General features: G+C 41.4%; 1 protein-coding gene and 1 long non-coding RNA gene across 9 annotated transcripts in view; one reads left to right on the plus strand and one right to left on the minus strand.

Moving 5' to 3' along the window:
• The window catches only part of SRGAP1 (SLIT-ROBO Rho GTPase activating protein 1), a 310,916-nt gene that overhangs the window by 196,008 nt on the left and 96,834 nt on the right, over nucleotides 1-18,074 (minus strand). The window lies entirely within an intron of this gene.
• LOC147371928 (uncharacterized) lies at nucleotides 1,500-15,037 on the plus strand. The gene is made up of 2 exons (XR_015163851.1): nucleotides 1,500-1,638; nucleotides 13,505-15,037. It is a non-coding gene; the product is annotated as an uncharacterized LOC147371928 (long non-coding RNA).

An 18,074-nucleotide genomic window follows, 5' to 3' on the forward strand; every position in this document is an offset into this window, starting at 1 on the left:
GTGTGGATTTTATTTATTTATCCCAATTCACAACATTTGGTTCACAAGGACAATAGAAAGCAGAATTGTGTGTGTGTGTGTGTGTGTGTGTGTATGCACGTGTGTTGGGTATAAGAGGAAAAAAAGAGTGTGTGTTTAAAGTCAAGAGGACACAGATCCTAAAATTGTGACTTGTCCTAGATGATAAAGCTGTCCGTTCTCTCTAAGAGCTATAGGATACTAGCTGTCCCCTTCCTACTCCCAGTTACATGTAGTAAAGTTGGCCACATATAACTTACCAAAGGACAAATAAAAGTAGGATCTACTGAACATCTCTGAGAGATAAAATGTTTTTAAAATTTCTATAAATAGGCACATATGTTTATCAGTTACTATTAATAAGTTAAAAAAACAAAACAAAACACAGATTCCTCTCCCCTCTCCCAACAACAGTCTTTAAATGAGAAAATACACAGCATGCCTGCAGAACTCAAGTGTATATAAAAAAAGTTCATCTTCATACCATAAACATTAACATTTTGAAAGTCAGCTTAAAAAATAAATTAAAATTCGGATAAAAATGAAGAGCCACAGTGGAAGAAGCTTTCTGTTTAAGTTTAATCAGTTTTTTGTAAATAAGATGTATAACACTTAAAGATATCTGCCCAAATTTTTCATTTTAAGAATGCTATATGAATTTAATAAACATAATTATATTTTGCAGACAAGGTTCACTGTTGTGGCTGCTGGAACACATTATTAACCACGCATATAAGGTGAGGTCAGTAGTTAAACTAGTTCTAAATGTATGGACTGGTCCACTGACAAACATGGATTAAACACCTACCATGTGTCAGATACTTGGGTAAGATACCTGAGATAGGAAGAATGGTGAACGGCTCCTCTCTGACCTCTAGGAACTCCGTTAATTAAAAGACATCACCAGACAACAGGGTAAATATGACAGCAACAGGCAGAAAAGGGTAAGAAAACACAGATGCAAGACGTGTAACACAGTAGGGAGGGATGGGGGCTGAAGGACAGGCAGGCGGGTCATGTTAGAGATGAGCCATATAACGAACATTAAAGAATGGTTCAGTGCTTGAAAGAATAAATCCTAAACAAGGTTTCCAAAACACCTCAAATGTCTCTGCTACATTGCTGGAATGTAAAAAAAAAGCCCTCTAAGGAATGTTAAGGCTTGTACAGCCTTTATCACTACCTCATTTAAACTCAAAGACTGTGGTGAAGACGGTGAGCGCCAGGGTGAAGCGAGAGCACGGGGTGGGAGTGAGATGACAGAAAGGTGTGAGCCTCTGGAAACTAACAGAGAACACTGCCCCAAAGAACCGCAGTGGGAGAGACCACACGCACGTTGTGAGCCAGTGAGCCGGGCCCCTCGAGCACGCATGCACCGTGTGCGGAACCAGAGATGGGACCGAATAAAAGTCAAAGAGAAACAGCTGAGTCGCACAAAGCACAAAGGCTTTCAGGATTCACACATGTCCTTAAAGAAGGAGAAGTCAGAAAGAAAACCACACTCCTTGGTGCGGGGATTTCACAAAGAATCAATCTCTCAAGTTGAATCTTACAAAAGAGCTATTTTCCTGAGTTGCTGAAAACATCCCTCTTTGACACTTGAAGATGCTCTCAGAAAAGGTAAGTAGAGGCTCGGGGGGCAGGCAGACAGCAAGGAGGACATTAGTAGGTTGAGGACTTTATTCATCTCCTTCTTTGAGAAGATATGTCTCTCTTTCAGTAAGAAGTTTATTCACATTCTAGCCAGCTGCAAAACACAGTTGAGAGCCAAGTTCCCATTGCCAAAGTTCACTCTTCAAACCGGCAGCCTGAGGTCTGATAACCAGTTAAAATGCTCAACACAATCACTGTCTTTTGATGGAAAACAGAGGCTCCATTGTTTAGAGATACATTTTCAAGTTTAACTTTTCTAGAATTATGAAATTCAAAACAAGAGCTATTAAGGTCAATCAGTATCAGAATGAAGGGAATTTTTTGTGTATTGTGGTTCGGGTTCCTTTCTTCTTTTTGTCTGCCCCAAAGAATAATTGGAATACTCTGATAATAAATTATAAAATAAATTGTCACTAACTATGAATACTCAACAAACTGAAAAGCTGCTTCTAAGTAAAATTCTATGTATCGGATCCATCACATTTTAGAATATGTTATATCCTTTAAAATAAAGACCTCTAATCCAAGACTCTAGGTTTCCTAAAAACCAATGGCAAAAAACCCCAAACCAAAACAACAACAAAAAAACCTATTGACACACCAGCTATTACAGGATTGTTCTTGTTGTTTAGTCATTAAATCGTGTCAAACTCTTTAAGACCCCATGGACCTCAGTCCACCAGCCTTCTCTGTCCATGGGATTTCTAGACAAGAGAACTAGAGTGGGTTGCCGTTTCCTGCTCCAGGGGATCTTTCCGACCCAGGGATTGAACGCATGTCTTGTGCATTGGCACACGGATTCTTTAACACTGAACTACCAGGGAAGACTATTATAGAATTAAAGAACATTTATGAAAGTGGCAGTAAGAACATATTCTCCATTTGTATTAAAGATATATTATTTAGTATTAAATATGTATTTATGGAAACTCAATGTTACCATCTACTCATTCAATAAACACATGTAAAGTGCTCGTCACAAGCACTATGTTAGTGAGACACTATGGGAATACAAAAATAAATGCAACAAAGGTTGTATCTTCAGCTTTCTACAATCTTGGGGAAAACACGAAATATAAACAGACATAGGAAAAAAGTGTGATAAGTGTCCTACGGTATAAGGACACAGATATGGGAAATGACCATATTCAGACAGGATCAAGAAAGGTGGGAATGGGCTTTCCTTAGACAGAGATGCATTGTGGGAAATGCATCTGCTACTGAGCAGATGAACCTTATCCTGAGGGTAATAAGGAGCCAGTGATGGTGTCTGATATGAGAACAACTAACACCATGACCAAAGGTGTTCTTTAGAAAGGTTTTTCTCTGATCAAGACAGGAAGGGAGAGAGCCTAAGTGGGAAAAAGGTCAAGAAGCTAGTCTATCCATCCAAATTAGATGTTATTAAGGCCAAAATTAAGATGGTGACAATGGTAACCAAAGGAGAAAATGGAAGCTAGGTCTTAATCATTTTGTTACTTATTCCTGGCTTTACAGTAAGAAAATTTCCATTTCATTATGTCATTTAGGACAAAAGAAATTAGGTGGAATCTTCAGTTGAAATGATGTGTTATATTGACAAGGTGATGTCTACAGAATAAGGTAGAAAAACTACATGATCATTAGTAGATGAAGGGGAAAAAATTGTTTGACAAAATTTAAATCCATTTACGGAGAAGGAAATGGCAACCCACTCCAGTATTCTTGCCTGGAGAATCCCATGGGCAGAGGAGTCTGGCAGGCTACAGTCCATGGGGTCGCAAGAGTCGGACATGACTTAAGTGACTAAACCAACCAACCAACCAATGAAAAGAACTCTTAGCAAACTAGGAATAAAAGAAAACTTCTTCATCCTGATGAAGCATCAATGAAAAATTTACAGCTTAAACTACATTTAGTGGTAAAAAAGACTGCAAGCGTATTCCCTAAGGTTAGGACCTCTTCACTCATTGTTTCTAGTCAGCATTGAACTGGAGATTCTGGCCAGGGCAATAAGCTGATTCTGAAACTAATGGAGAAAAATAAAGGAACTAGAATAGCCAAAACAATCTGAAAAAAGGAAATAACCAAAGTTGAAGGACTTACACTCCCTGATTTCAGGACAACATACAGTTACAGTAATCTGAAGTGCGGTATCAGCATTTAAATGTAAAGATCAATGAAACAGAATACAGTCAGAGGTAGACCCACACATACATAGTCAATTCATTTTTTATAAAGGTTCAATAGGTAAAGAAAAATCTTTTCAACAAACAGTGCTGGAACAAAAGGTATCCACATATTAAAAAAATTAAACCCTCACCTAATACCATAAATCAAATTAACTCAAATGTATCATAGACCTAAGTGTAAAAGCTAGAAAACATATAACTTTTAAAAGAAAACATATGAGAAAAAAAAAATGTAGTGACCTTGGGTCTAAGGAAATGACAGTTGAAACCACAGTGAGGTATCATGACAGACTTATCAGACTGGTACAAATTTAAAAGGCTCACACTACTAAGCGTTGATGATATGGAACAAATGTAACTCTTCTAGGGCTAGTGAGATTGTAAAATGGGACTAACACTCTGGAAAACAGTTTGGCAGTTTCTTTTAAGTTAAACATAGCCCTACCATGTGATCCAGCCATTCTACTCCTAAAGTGCCCAGGTGACACTGGATGTTCACATAATGACTTGCATACACATGTTCACAGCACCTTTATAGGTAGTAGTCTAAAGAAGAAACAATTTAAACGTCTGTCAACCAGGCTTCCTTAGTGGCTCAGATGGTAAAGAATCTGCCTGCAATGCAGGAGACCCAGTTTGACCCCTGGGTTGGGAAGATACCCTGGAGAAGGAAATGGCTACCCACTCCAGTATTCTTGCCTGGAGAATCCCACGGTCAGAGGAGCCTGGCGGGCTACAGTTCATAGGTTCGCAAAGAGTTGGACATGACTGAAACACACACACACACAACTTGGTCAATGGAAAAACAACTTGTGGTATATCTACGCAATGGAATACTGGATATAACAACATGAATGAATCTCAAAATAATTATGCCAAGTAAAAGAACCCAGAGTCTTTACTCAAAAAAGTAATAATAATAAAAAACCCTACATGATTCTATTTATATAAAACTACAGAACAGAAACGTAGTGACAAAAGCAGATCAGTGGTTGCTTACAGTTAGTAGAACCATGAGAGAGACCAAAGGGAGACTTACAAAGGGGCAGGACAGGGACTTCTTTGGCGGTCCAGTGGCTAAGACTCTGTGCTCCCAATGCAGGGGGCCCAAGTTTGATCCCTGTTCAGGAAACTAGATCCTATGTGCTGCAACTAAAGACCTTGCCTACTGCAACTAAGATCCAGCACAGTCAAATAAGTAAATATAAACAAAGCAAAACAAAGGGGCATGATAAAATTTAGGGCTGGCAGTGATAGAAATGTTCACTCTCTTAATGGTTTCTTAGGTGTGTGCATATGTCAGAACTAAAACTGTACATTTTAAATATGTATAGCTTACTGTATGCCAATTATATCTCAATAAAACTGCAAAAAAAAAAGTTTTTTTTAAAAGAAGGTGGTAGAGGGAGAAGCCAGTCCATGAATCCCAAGAGAGGCAGTGAAGGCCAAAATTAGGATGGTGACAATGCTAGTTATAAAGGAGAAAATGGAAACCAGATCTTCCCCCATTATTATGTTGACTTGTTTCTATTGTTCATTACAAAGACTTCCAGTTCATAATGCAGTTTAAGGTAAAAGAAGATAGGTATTTTTAGTTGAAAAGACTCCTTATTTTGCCAAGATAATTTCTACAAAAAAGACGTCAGCACTTGAGGAGATCAGGGTGCGGTGACCTGACAGAAGCAGAGGATTGCTGTAATTCTGCCCAGATCTCAACTACTGGCTGAAGCTCTCACCTTCCACCCCCTCTACCTCCCCCACTCTCGGCTGCCAGGAGTGTTGGCTGTGGATGCTCACAGCTGAGTCCCTCCCCAGTCACTGTTCACTGTCGTTGGCTAAAGGGAGCCACCCTGCCCAAGAGGCCACCCCTCCCGACAGCCATCCCAGCTCCTGAATTCCTTATAGGATCATTAGGTGCCGATTCCCAAAGCACCACACAATAAACTACCTGCACACAAATCTCTACCTGTTTCCCAGGGAGCTATACCTCAGACAGCTCCCCAAAGTGGCATGGAAAACAGCTGACATATGGGCGAGGGTGAAAGAATTTTTTTCAGTTGGTCAGAGAAAAGGAAAAGCATCCCAGACAGCACCCTTTTCAACAGAGAATATGAATGATCCTTATTATCATTGACAGACGATAAAAACAAAATGCACAAAACAGGACATACGTGTACTACAGTGACAATGTTCTTCAACAAGCAGACATGCCTAGAGTCATGACGAGGGCAACAACACTGTGCAGATGGTGGGACCATATGCTGAGTCAGCAGAGACGTGGGGCAGGAAGAGTCTGGGGAGAACACGGCTATTAGGAACTCAGTTGAACACCAGAGGGCTTCCCAGGCGGTGCTAGTGGTAAAGAATCCTCCTGCCAATGCAGGATCCCTGGGTTGGGAAGATCCCCTAGAGGAGGAAATGGCAATCCACTCCAGTATTCTTGCCTGGAGAATCCCATGGACAGAGGAGCCTGGAGGGCTACAGTCCATGAGGTCGCAAAGAGTCAAACATGACTGAGCAACTGAGCGCGTGCACGCACACACTGAATACCAGAGATAATAAGTGAGGAAGCGGGGAGGGAGAGAAGCCTGTGGCCTCCAAGAAGAATCCCCAATTACTATTAATGGCAATAAAGAGTTAAAGTCAAAGTGCTGAATCCAAATTTCTGCTGTCTGTCTTGAGGGGAAGGGGTGGTCAGAAAGAGGATGTCAAAATAGGGGAATAGGAAGAGCTGTGTTTGTTTTGTTTCCTGGGGCTGGGGGGGTTGGGGCACTTCCTGAGGGCTCTGCCAGGAAGTCATCCTTTCTGCCTGAGAAACTGGGAAGCTGATCAGCGGTCCTCCCATGTCACTGCGCAGTCAGGGAAGGTTAGAGGCAGCCTGCCTAGGGAACAGCGCTCACTGCCTGGGTAGGAGGAGAGCAGCCTGAGGGCAGGTGAAGGAGCTGGGGGTGCTTTGTTGTCGCTCACCCAGCAAGCACCTGGTCTCCTGCCCTGCTCCACAACTATGGCTGTTCTTGGGTTCGTTCATGAGTATCACGGGATGCTGGTAACACTAGTCCTCAAACTCTTCTCCGATGGGCTATTCCTTCCATGTACTCCTAAAGGCAACCAGAGTCTTCAGCTGCTTAGTCTGGTTGTATGCTTGTGAGAAGAACCACACTTGTTTCTCCAGTAGAGCTTCCACACCCATCGCTGCTCCTGTGACTCCACTCTGTGCTGGAGAGGCAGAAGCACAGGGCAGAAAACACAAGGGCTTGGCTTTAAACCCCAACTCTGCCACTTCCTACTTGGCAGTCTTGGCACATCACTTAATTTTCTGAGACTCAGTTTCCTCAACTGTAAAATGGGAATAATAGCACCTTCCTGGAAAGAGTTGGGAGACCCAAGATGACGTGTGCCCCCAGCACATCACTGACTATTATAAAATGAGAAAAATGCTCATTACCACTCATATCTTCCTTTATGCATGTGTGTGCTCAGTCAAGTCCGACTCTGTGTGCCCTGTGGATGTAGCCCGTCAGGCTCCTAGGTTCATGGGATTTCCCAAATAAAAATACTGGAGTGGATTGCTACTTTCTTCTCCAGGGGATCTTCCCGACCCAGGGATCGAACCTGCCTCTCCTGTGTTTCTTGCACTGGCAAGCAGATTCTTTACCACTTCCTAGGGCCACCTAGGAAGCCCCAAATTAGCTGAGCTCAATTCTAACATCTAATATGTATACCAACATCCAACTGCCAGAGGGTTACAGATCTTCACCTATACTATATGAACTTCCAGTGGTGATATCTTTACCGAACTATAATTTAATATACATCCTGGAACTTTGTTTTTGAAAGTAGACTTTTTAAATGTATTCATCTCATACATTTCATAGACTTTCTCCTTATGGCTTCTTATACCAACCATGTGCTGCTAGCACTTAAAAAAATTGCCTTAGTGTTGGCCTAGATCTCGCTGTATACCCCACAGGCATCTACATTTTTGATACTGTCAGGCAACGCAGATGCAACATATTCCAAACCAATCATCTCTACCTACCTCCAGTCCCCACAAATCTGTTCCTCTTCTCTTTCTTATACCCCGAGAGGCACTACAGAATAGCTGCTGAAAGTGTGGGCTCAGGAGCCAGTCAGCCTTACATGGGTTTAAATCCTGGCTTTTATTACTTACAGGCTATAGAATCCTGGGGAAATTATTTAACTTCTCTTAGCCTCAGTTTCTTCCTCTGTGAAATGGAGAAATAGTATGAACTGGATAAGAATTAACATGCTAATACATATATATACTCATGTTCCTGGCACACAGCTCACAGTTCAATGAATGTTAATTATTATTACTATTAACTCACTCTGTGGGGTACGATAAAAGACTTTTCTTTGATGGCAGAGACCATGTATTTCTTATTCACCTTTGTATGATCAGTTCCAGCACTGAACCTTGCACATATTCCACGCTCAATTCATTTTTTTTAAACCGAGAAAAAAACTTCCGCAGCTTACTGTAAATTACTATGACACTGTCAATTACTTTGTTGAAGGGACAACCATATATACAGAAACAAGTTTTCAGGAAAAAAAAAAAATTGTTCCTCCTGGAGCACTGGCATGCTTCCTTCCACGAGATGAGGGATGATCAATTCACTGTGCCTCCCTTTCTGAAACATTCAGGAAGCACAGAGTTAAAAAATCTGGGACTCATTTGCAGTAACTAGATTTAGTCTAGATTTCCTGGTACCTATAATCTCCCAGTTACTTTGCAGGGCTCCTTTTCTTTTTTTCTTATTTTAATGTTTTTATTGGAAGCTTGCTAAAATAATTTTTGGGTGTATTCATTCATTAAGAAACAAATCTATCCTTCCAGCTATCTAACAAGCACTTTTACATGTCAGGCATTGTGCTAAAAACAAAACAAATGGGTGAACAATGAAAAAAGTGCATGCTGGGAGGTGGCACAAGAGAAAGGACAGATGGAAGGCAGTGCGGAGCAGTACAGAGGAGGGAGAGAGGACAGGCTTACAGGAGGAGAGCCCACAAGCAGAAGGCACTAACAATGCTCAGGGGCAAGCTTTCAGTGATGGTAATGATGGTTCATTAAGATGTTTGCTCAAGCAGTTAGGGAGTAACTATGACACTCACTACGAAGAGGGAAAAGGTCTACTGAAGATGCAGCCCAGCTGACCCTCACCGGCAAAATCACCATGGCTTAATTAGGAATGAAAAAGAACTATAGCACCTGGCCAGAAATCTGAAGCAAAGAACAGAAAAAAATTCCCCCTTGCCTAGTGACCCCGAAACAACATTGGCTTGCACTTTGCGGGTGTACCTGTACATATATATTTTTTTTTTTCCAGTAGTAAATACTACAGTGCTGCATGATCCATGGTTGCTTGATACAGAGGTTCAGTTCAGTCGCTCAGTCGTGTCCAACTCTTTGCGATCCCATGGACTATAGCACACCAGGCTTCCCTATCCATCACCAACTCCCAAAGCTTACTCAAACTCATGTTTATCTAGCCAGTCATGCCATCCAACCATCTCATCCTCTGTCGGCCCCTTCTCCTCCTGCCTTCAATCTTTCCCAGCATCAGGGTCTTTTCAAATGAGCCAGTTTGTCACATCAGGTGGCCAAAGTACTGGAGTTTCAGCTTCAGCATCAGTCCTTCCAATGAATATTCAGGACTGATCTCCTTTAGAATAGACTGGTTGGATATCCTTGCAGTCTAAGGATTCTCAAGAGTCTTCTCCAACACCACAGATCAAAAGTATCAATTCTTCGGCGCTCAGCTTTCTTTATAGTCGAACTCTCACATCTATACATGACTACTGGAAAAACCATAGCTTTCACTAGATGGACCTTTGAATATGCTATCTAGGTTGGTCATAGCTTTTCTTCCAAGGAGCAAGCATCTTTTAATTTCATGGCTGCAGTCACCATCTACAGTGATTTTGGAGGCCAAAAAAATAAAGTCTACAACTGTTTCCACTGTTTCCCTATCTATTTGCCATGAAGTGATGGGACCGGATGCCATGATCTTAGTTTTCTGAATGTTGAGTTTTAAGGCAACTTTTTCACTCTCCTCTTTCACTTTCATCAAGAGGCTCTTTAGTTCTTCTTTGCTTTCTGCCATAAGGGAGGTCTCATCTGCATATCTGAGGTCATCGATATTTCTCCCGGAAACCTTGATTCCATCTTGTGCTTCATCCAGCCTGGCATTTTGCATGATGTACTCTGTATATAAGTTAAGTAAGCAGGGTGACAACGTATAGCCTTAATGTACTCTTTTCCTGATTTGGAACCAGTCTGTTGTTCCATGTTCAGTTCTAACTGCAGCTTTTTGACCTGCATACAGATTTCTCAGGAGGCAGGTCAGGCGGTCTGGTATTCCCATCTCTTTCAGAATTTTCCACAGTTTGTTGTGATCCACACGGTCAAAGGCTTTGGTGTAATCAATAAAGCAGAAGCAGATGTCTCTCTGGAACTCTCTTGCTTTTTCAATGATCCAACGGATGCTGGCAATTTGATCTCTGGTTCCTCTGCCTTTTCTAAATCCAGCTTGAACTTCTGGAAGTTCATGGTTCACATACTGTTGAAGTCTGGCTTGGAGAATTTTGAGCATTACTTTGCTAGCGTGTGAGATGAGTGCAATTGTGCAGTAGTTTGAACATTCTTTGGCATTGCCTTTCTTTGGGATTGGAAAGAAAACTGACCTTTTCCAGTCTTGTGACCACTGCTGAGTTTTCCAAATTTGCTGACACATTGAGTACAGCACTTTCACAGGATCATCTTCTAGGATTTGAAATAGCTCAACTGGAATTCCATCACCTCCATTAGCTTTGTTTGTAGTGATGCTTCCTAAGGCCCACTGGACTTTGCATTCCAGGATGTCTGGCTCTAGGTGAGGGATTACACCACCATGGCTATCTGGGTCATGAAGATCTTCTTTGTATATATCTTCTGTGTATTCTTGCCACCTCTTCTTAATATCTTCTGCTTCTATTAGGTCCATACAATTTCTGTCCTTTATTGAGCCCATCTTTGCTCGAAATGTTCCCTTGGTATCTCTAATTTTCTTGAAGAGATCACTAGACTTTCCCATGCTATTGTTTTCCTCTATTTCTTTGCACTGATCACTGAGGAAGGCTTTCTTATCTCTCCTTGCTATTCTTTGGAACTCTACATTCAAATTGGTATAACTTTCCTTTTCTCCTTTGCCTTTACCTTCTCTTCTTTTCTCAGCTATTTGTAAGGCCACTTCAGACAACCATTGTGCCTTTTTGCATTTCTTTTTCTTGGGGATGGTCTTGATCATTGCCTCCTGTACAATGTCACGAACCTCCGTCCATAGTTCTTCAGTCACTCTATCAGATCTAATCCTTTGAATCTTTTGGTCACTTCCACTGTATAATCATAAGGGATTTGATTTAGGTCATACCTGAATGGTCTAGTGGTTTTCCCTACTTTCTTCAATTTAAGTCTGAATTTGGCAATAAGGAGCTCATGATCTGAGCCACAGTCAGCTCCTGGTCTTGTTTTTGCTGACTGTATAGAGCTTTTCCATCTTTGTCTACAAAGAATATAGTCAATCTGATTTCGGTGTTGACCACCTGGTGATGTCCACGTGTAGAGTCTTCTCTCGTGTTGTTGGAAGAGGGTGTTTGCTAAGACCAGTGCGTTCTCTTGGCAAAACTCTATTAGCCTTTGCCCTGCTTCATTCTGTACTCCTAGGCCAAAGTTGCCTGTTACTCCAGGTATCTCTTCTTACATTTGCCTTCCAGTCCCCTATAATGAAAACGACATCTTTTTGGGGTGTTAGTTCTAGAAGGTCTTGTAGGTCTTCATAGAACCGTTCAACTTCCGCTTCTTCAGCATTACTGATCAGGGCATAGACTTGGATTATTGTGATATTGAATGGATTGCCTTGGAAATGAATAGATATCATTCTGTTGTTTTTAAGATTGCATCCAAGTACTGCATTTCAGACTCTTTTGCTGACTATGATGGCTACTCCATTTCTTCTAAGGGATTCTTGTCCACAGTAGTAGATATAATGGTCATCTGAATTAAATTCACCCATTCCAGTCCATTTTAGTTTGCTGATTCCTAAAATGTCAATGTTCACTCTTGACCACTTCCAACTTACCTTGATTCATGCACCTAACATTTCAGGTTCCTATGCAATATTGCTCTTTACAGCATCGGACTTTACTTCCATCATCAGTCACATCCACAACTGGGTGTTGTTTTTGCTTTGGCTCCGTCTCTTCATTCTTTCTGGAGTTATTTCCCCACCAATCTCCAGTAGCATCCTGGGCACCTACAGACCTGCAGAGCTCATCTTTCAGTGTCCTATCTTTTTGCTTTTCCATACAGTTCATGGGAATTCTCAAGTCAAGAATTCTGATAAATAGGATGGGCTATAAATTATACATAGATTTTTAACTGCACAGAGGGGCCAGTGCTTTTAAACTCCTGCCCCTGATATTTAAGAGTCAACTGTATTACTAAATCTTCCAAATAATTTGAGATTACTTACAATAAAAAGCAATTAACATTTAATTTACAATGATATACTTTATATGTATGTCATGAGTTTGGAAAGACTATATAAAGTCATATTGTATATAGTTAGTCTCAAGTATGTCTTCTCTAATTAAAGAACTATGGTGAGGTGGCTTTTTGTTGTTCTTGTTTTAGTGTAAATGACAGTCTTAAGGACTCTTAGATTTCTCTGGTCATTATATTGATTCCTATAAAAATCTTTCCAACAAGCCTAATTTCAATCCTTTCTCACTTGAGTGTGTTAGGGAGTTGATAAGTAGAGAGATTTTGCAGAATTGATGGAGTAGGTTGTAAATGCAGAGAATTGCAGATTCTTTATTCAAAGGAGTTCCCATGGGCTTATTATGAACATATGCTTATTCTTATTTTATGGAGTCCTAACACACTCAGAGATCTGATTTACAAACCTGTAATGGAAGCAGTAAGTTAATGGAGAAAAGAATTAAGAAGTGCCAATATGGAAAGATAACATAGTAATACGTTTCGTAAGAGAAGCAGATAGAAAAGCTTAGAAATCATAGGCAGGTCAGGTCATTCCATTCAGCAAGATCTGGACTCACTGGCATCACTAGAGAATAGTTATTGGTCAGTTATTTTCAGCAAAACTTAAAATATTATGCAAGAAAATGGCTAATATGCTAGCAAGGAAGCCCAAATCTTTTTCTTTTTTTAAATGAAATATAAGTAAAGTTCTGAAATAAAATTCCAATTATAATAGGAAATCATATGCTTCATCCTTATCTATTTAGCTAATTAGTATTAAGTATAGATACACAGTAAATTATAACAAATTACTAGTGCAGCTGACAGTCAACGGATCTGCCTTATATTTTTCAACCCTCTCACCCACATCTCCAGTTTAAAAAGAGTAATTACTTCATTTTTAGCATGGCGATAAGAACTACCTTCCACTCCTTTTTAATTCAAATGGGAGGACAAAGGATAATAGTTAATGTGGGCAGATGTGCCAAAACGCCCAAGTGCAGACAGTGGGGAAAAAAGGTGTTTGAGGGAAAGAAAGCTGAGTAACTTGATGTGTAGTTATCAAGCATGAACTCGACCTCAAATATCTTATTTCCTACAATGAACTTATCATTTACAGACCAGAAACTCTACATGATATGAAAGCCTCACTGCCATGCAGAAAGCCATGAAGGTTCTGACCGTTTCCAGAGAAAATCCGGAGGGGGAAACAAACCAGCCCCCTGAAGCAGAAAACTGCCCTTCATTGGGTCACAGGCAAGGAGCACAACTGTGGCCAGGATAACATTGGGGTTGCCTCCTTAGGAATCCCCACTCTCCACACATGACTGTATAATTGTTTGGGGACACCACATGCTGTCTGAAGCAGGTGCCCTTGTGAGCCTTCATGCTGACTCTTTGAGGCACACTGCCTCCAACTATGAAAATACTGGGATGCATAAGAAGACCACGGAGGCACAAACGACTTCCCTAAACACCGTTTTTAAGCTGATACTGTAGTTAGTGGTCAGCGGGACACAGAAGAATACAATCAAGAACAATTAACCATTCAGCACGCTACCAGAGACGGCTCCTCGTGGCCTCTATTTTAACAAAAAGCGGAGCTTCCAAGTGCAATACTCAGCCATCCTGCAAGTGAAGGAAGTATGAACATCGCTTCCTGTTTCCTGCCTGACCTCAATTCCAGACACTGACATATGGCTCACCCTGTTCCTCCCTGGACATATAACATTCTGTGGTCATAACTCTTCTGCTCAGTTTTTGTGGGTTTTTATTTCCAGTAGGGAAACCAGATAAGCAGCTGTCAAGAAGACAAGTTTGATAGACTATCAGGCTGGGCAACAGCAAAAGGAGAGAGCTGGAGAGGAGGACTGAAGCACAGGGTAAGTTCAGTAGGAAGACATGGGAGAAAGAAGAAGAAAGTTTCTAAAACAAAACTGATCAGGCGTAAAGACAGCATCAGGACTTCCCTGGCGGCTCAGACGGTAAAGAATCTGCCTGCAGTGCAGGAGAACTGGTTTCAATCCCTAGGTTGAGAAGATTTCCTGGAGAAAAGAATGGCAACCCTCTCCAGTATTCTTGCCTGGTGGGCCCTATTCCATGGGGTCGCAAAGAGTCAGACTTGATTGAGTGACTAACACTTTCACTTCACTTTCAAAGAGAACATATTCTTTGGAGTTGAGAGTTGCAGAGACTTGGCAGAGTTCAATCTTGCCACTTTACTGAAAGGAAATGGAAGTGGAGAGCCATTCAGCTACCTTTGCAGGGTCATGTTGTCAGGCAGTTTACCATAATTAGAGCTCTTCTAAGTACCAGCACCCTTGGGAGAAAAATGCTATCTTAACACGGAATCATTATTCTTCTCCTAAGAAACAACATGTTTTTCACTTCATAGTTGTTGCGAATTGTTTAACAGACCAGGTTTCCCTGTTCACTGGAGGAAACCAACCTTTATGGGAAGCCTGGGGCCTGCTCATTCATCAAGCATTCCAGGCAGTATGGACATTTTTCTTAACTCATTTCTAATTGCCTTTTTTCCTCCTTTCTTCCTGGCCTTCCACTAAATACCTTTGTTCTCTTGTACTTTATAGGTCCTTGCAAACTCCCTTTTTGTTCTAGAACAAAAAAAGCATATTATAAATATCTTATATAAGGAATCTGGTGTGTATCACAGCATGTGTTCATAATGGAGGAAGGTTGAGTATTACTGTTCCACTTCCCATGGCTTCATCCAGAGTCTGAGATCAGTCTTATAATAGGCACTCTCATACTTATTCTCTTAAAATATACAGATGACCTTTTCACAATGCAGGGGTTAGGGCCACCAACCTTCCCAGCAGTGGAAAAATCCACCTTTAACTTACATTTGGCCCCTGCATCCACACTTCTCCACATCTGCAGTTTTGAATCCTCAGATTGTGCAGTTTAAACCAGGGGTTCCCAACCTAGGAACCACGCCTCACAGCTGAAGGTGAGCGGCAGGCAAGTGAGCCAAGCTTCATCTGTATTTATAGCCTCTCTCCATCACTAGCAGTACTGCCTGAGCTCAGCCTTTTGCCAGATCAGTGGCAGCATTAGATTCTCATAGGAGAGTGAACCCTACTGTGAGCTGCACATGCAAGGGATCTAGGCTGCATTCTCTTTATGAGAATCATCTTGAAGCCATCCCCTCCCCACCACTGTCCGTGAAAATACTGCCTTCCACAAAACAGGTCCCTCGTGCCAAAAAGGTTGGGGACCAGTGGTATGAATTATTGGGAAAATCCATGTATAAGTGAACTTGCACAGTTTAAATCCATATTGTTCAATCATCAAATGTAATTTCTCTGGAGTAAGAATTATTGGTATACTTACTGAAAACTCAGCTCCTATTTTATATACATATATTTAAAGTTTATCACATTTTACTTGGATTAAATTGAGAAGTACATTAGCAAACTTGATGTCTTTTAAGGCACATTTTCACTCAAAGACATCAGGCTGAAAAGAATATACATTTCTAAAGGAATCTCACAAATAGTATCAGAAGGTGCCAAGGTGTTGAAAATTACTATTTTGCTCCACTTCCATACATTCACAAATAGATCATAATATACAGTGAAGGACAGGGAAGCCTGGCATGTTGCAGTCCACGGGGTCACAAAGAGTCGGACACGACTGAGTGGTTGAACAACAATATACCACCTTCCATCTATGCAGTTACCTGGGCCATCATTTCATTTGGACAATATCACCTGGGGAGGAAAAATAAGATAGAATAGAGAAAGTAACCAAATGTTGTTCTCTCCACCATTGCTTGGGACTGCATATGAGAGTCTCTCTCAGGCTTCAGGACACAAGTAACCAAAGATTAAGAACACTATAGCTCATCAGTAATAGGTGACTGGTGAACACAACCAGACATCCTTCCAAGCCTGGATGACTCCACCAAGAAGGAGCGTGGCACTTGTTCTTCCACACCTACACGGGCTCTAAAAGGGCCCCACATTATTTATGTGGTTTGAGTAGAAGTGAAACGTGAGCTAACTAAAATGTAAGAATTCAGCAGCAGAGGAGGCACCAAACCAGGTTTAGACATGTAAATACGTATTAAAGGCCAGGCCTCCATGAGGCCCTGCAGCTCCCACCGCTCATCTCCTGTGCATCTCCACTGTTCTGGTTCCTTTAAGAAGGCTGTCTTCCAGGAACTATGGAGAACAGTGGAGAGATTCCTTAAAATACCAAGAATAGAACTGCCATACAACCAGCAATCCCACTGCTGGGCATACACCCCAAGGAAACCAGAATTCAAAGACACATATGTACCCCAATGTTCACTGCAGCACTGTTTACAATAGCTAGTACACGGAAGCAACCTAGATGCCCATCCACAGATGAATGGATAAGGAAGTTGTGGTACATATACACAATGGAATATTACTCAGCTATAAAAAGGAACACATTTGAGTCAGTTCTAATAAAGTGGATGAACCTAGAGCCTATTATACAGACTAAAGTAAGTCAGAAAGAGAAAGACAAATACTATATATTAATGCATATATATATGGAATTTAGAAAGATCCTACATGCACGACAGCAAAGGAGATGCAAACGTAAAGAACAGACTTTTGGACTCAGTGGGAGAAGGTGAGGGTGAAATGATTTAAGAGAATAGCATTGAAACATATACATTACCATATGTAAAACAGGTGACCAGTCCAAGTTTGATGCATGAAGCAGGGCATCCAAGGCTGGTGCTCTGGGACAACCCAGAGGGATGGGGTGGGGAGGCAGGTGGGAGGGGGGATTCAGGATGGGGGGACACATGAATACATATATACATACTCACACTCATGTATGGCAAAAACCATCACAATATTGTAAAGTAATTATCCTCCAATTAAATACATTAAAAAAAAAGAATAAGAAGGCTGCCTTTCCAGGCCACATGGCTAGTTTTTGGTCCTCCCAGTGCACTCATCTCATTAGAGCACGCCCAGCATCTCTTTCTGGAGACTATTATACATTGCCCAATTCACATGTGTGTGTGCTGTGTTCAGTTCAGTCGCTCAGTTGTGTCCAACTCTTTGCGACCCCGTGAATCCCAGCACGCCAGGCCTCCCTGTCCATCACCAACTCCCAGAGTTCACTCAGACTCACGTCCATCGAGTCAGTGATGCCATCCAGCCATCTCATCCTCTGTCGTCCCCTTCTCCTCCTGCCTCCAATCCCTCCCAGCATCAGAGTCTTTTCCAGTGAGTCAAAGTACTGGAGTTTCAGCTTTAGCATCATTCCCTCCAAAGAACACCTGTGTGCTAATGTGCAAAATACTCATCTTACTTTTTGTCTGACCTGGTAATCCAGGGAAGCCTGCTGTTGTGTGGGGAGCACTGGAGACTCTGAGGTAAATTGTGCCAAGGGTGCCTCCGGAACTAGTGTACTGCTTCTACACACTGAGGGGGATTTAATACCAGGCGAAACTGAGGCTGCTGCTTGTGGGTGAAAAAAGAAACAGGATGGTTTTCCACTTTGCACTCATTTTACTAGTTATTAGTGAGGAAGAACAGTTCCAGACAATCTCCTGGCTGTTCCTATAGCACATTACATCTCTCATTAAGAATTATTGTTATTATACTTGCAACTAAAAGATGCTTAAATACAATCATAGAGGGAATTTAAGTATTAAGCAATTTGTCATGCAAAATTGGGGA

Source organism: Bos grunniens, chromosome 5 (assembly GCF_055505025.1).
Source record: "Bos grunniens cultivar Pamir isolate PY7600 chromosome 5, Bosgru_T2T1.0, whole genome shotgun sequence".
NCBI lineage: Eukaryota > Metazoa > Chordata > Mammalia > Artiodactyla > Bovidae > Bos > Bos grunniens.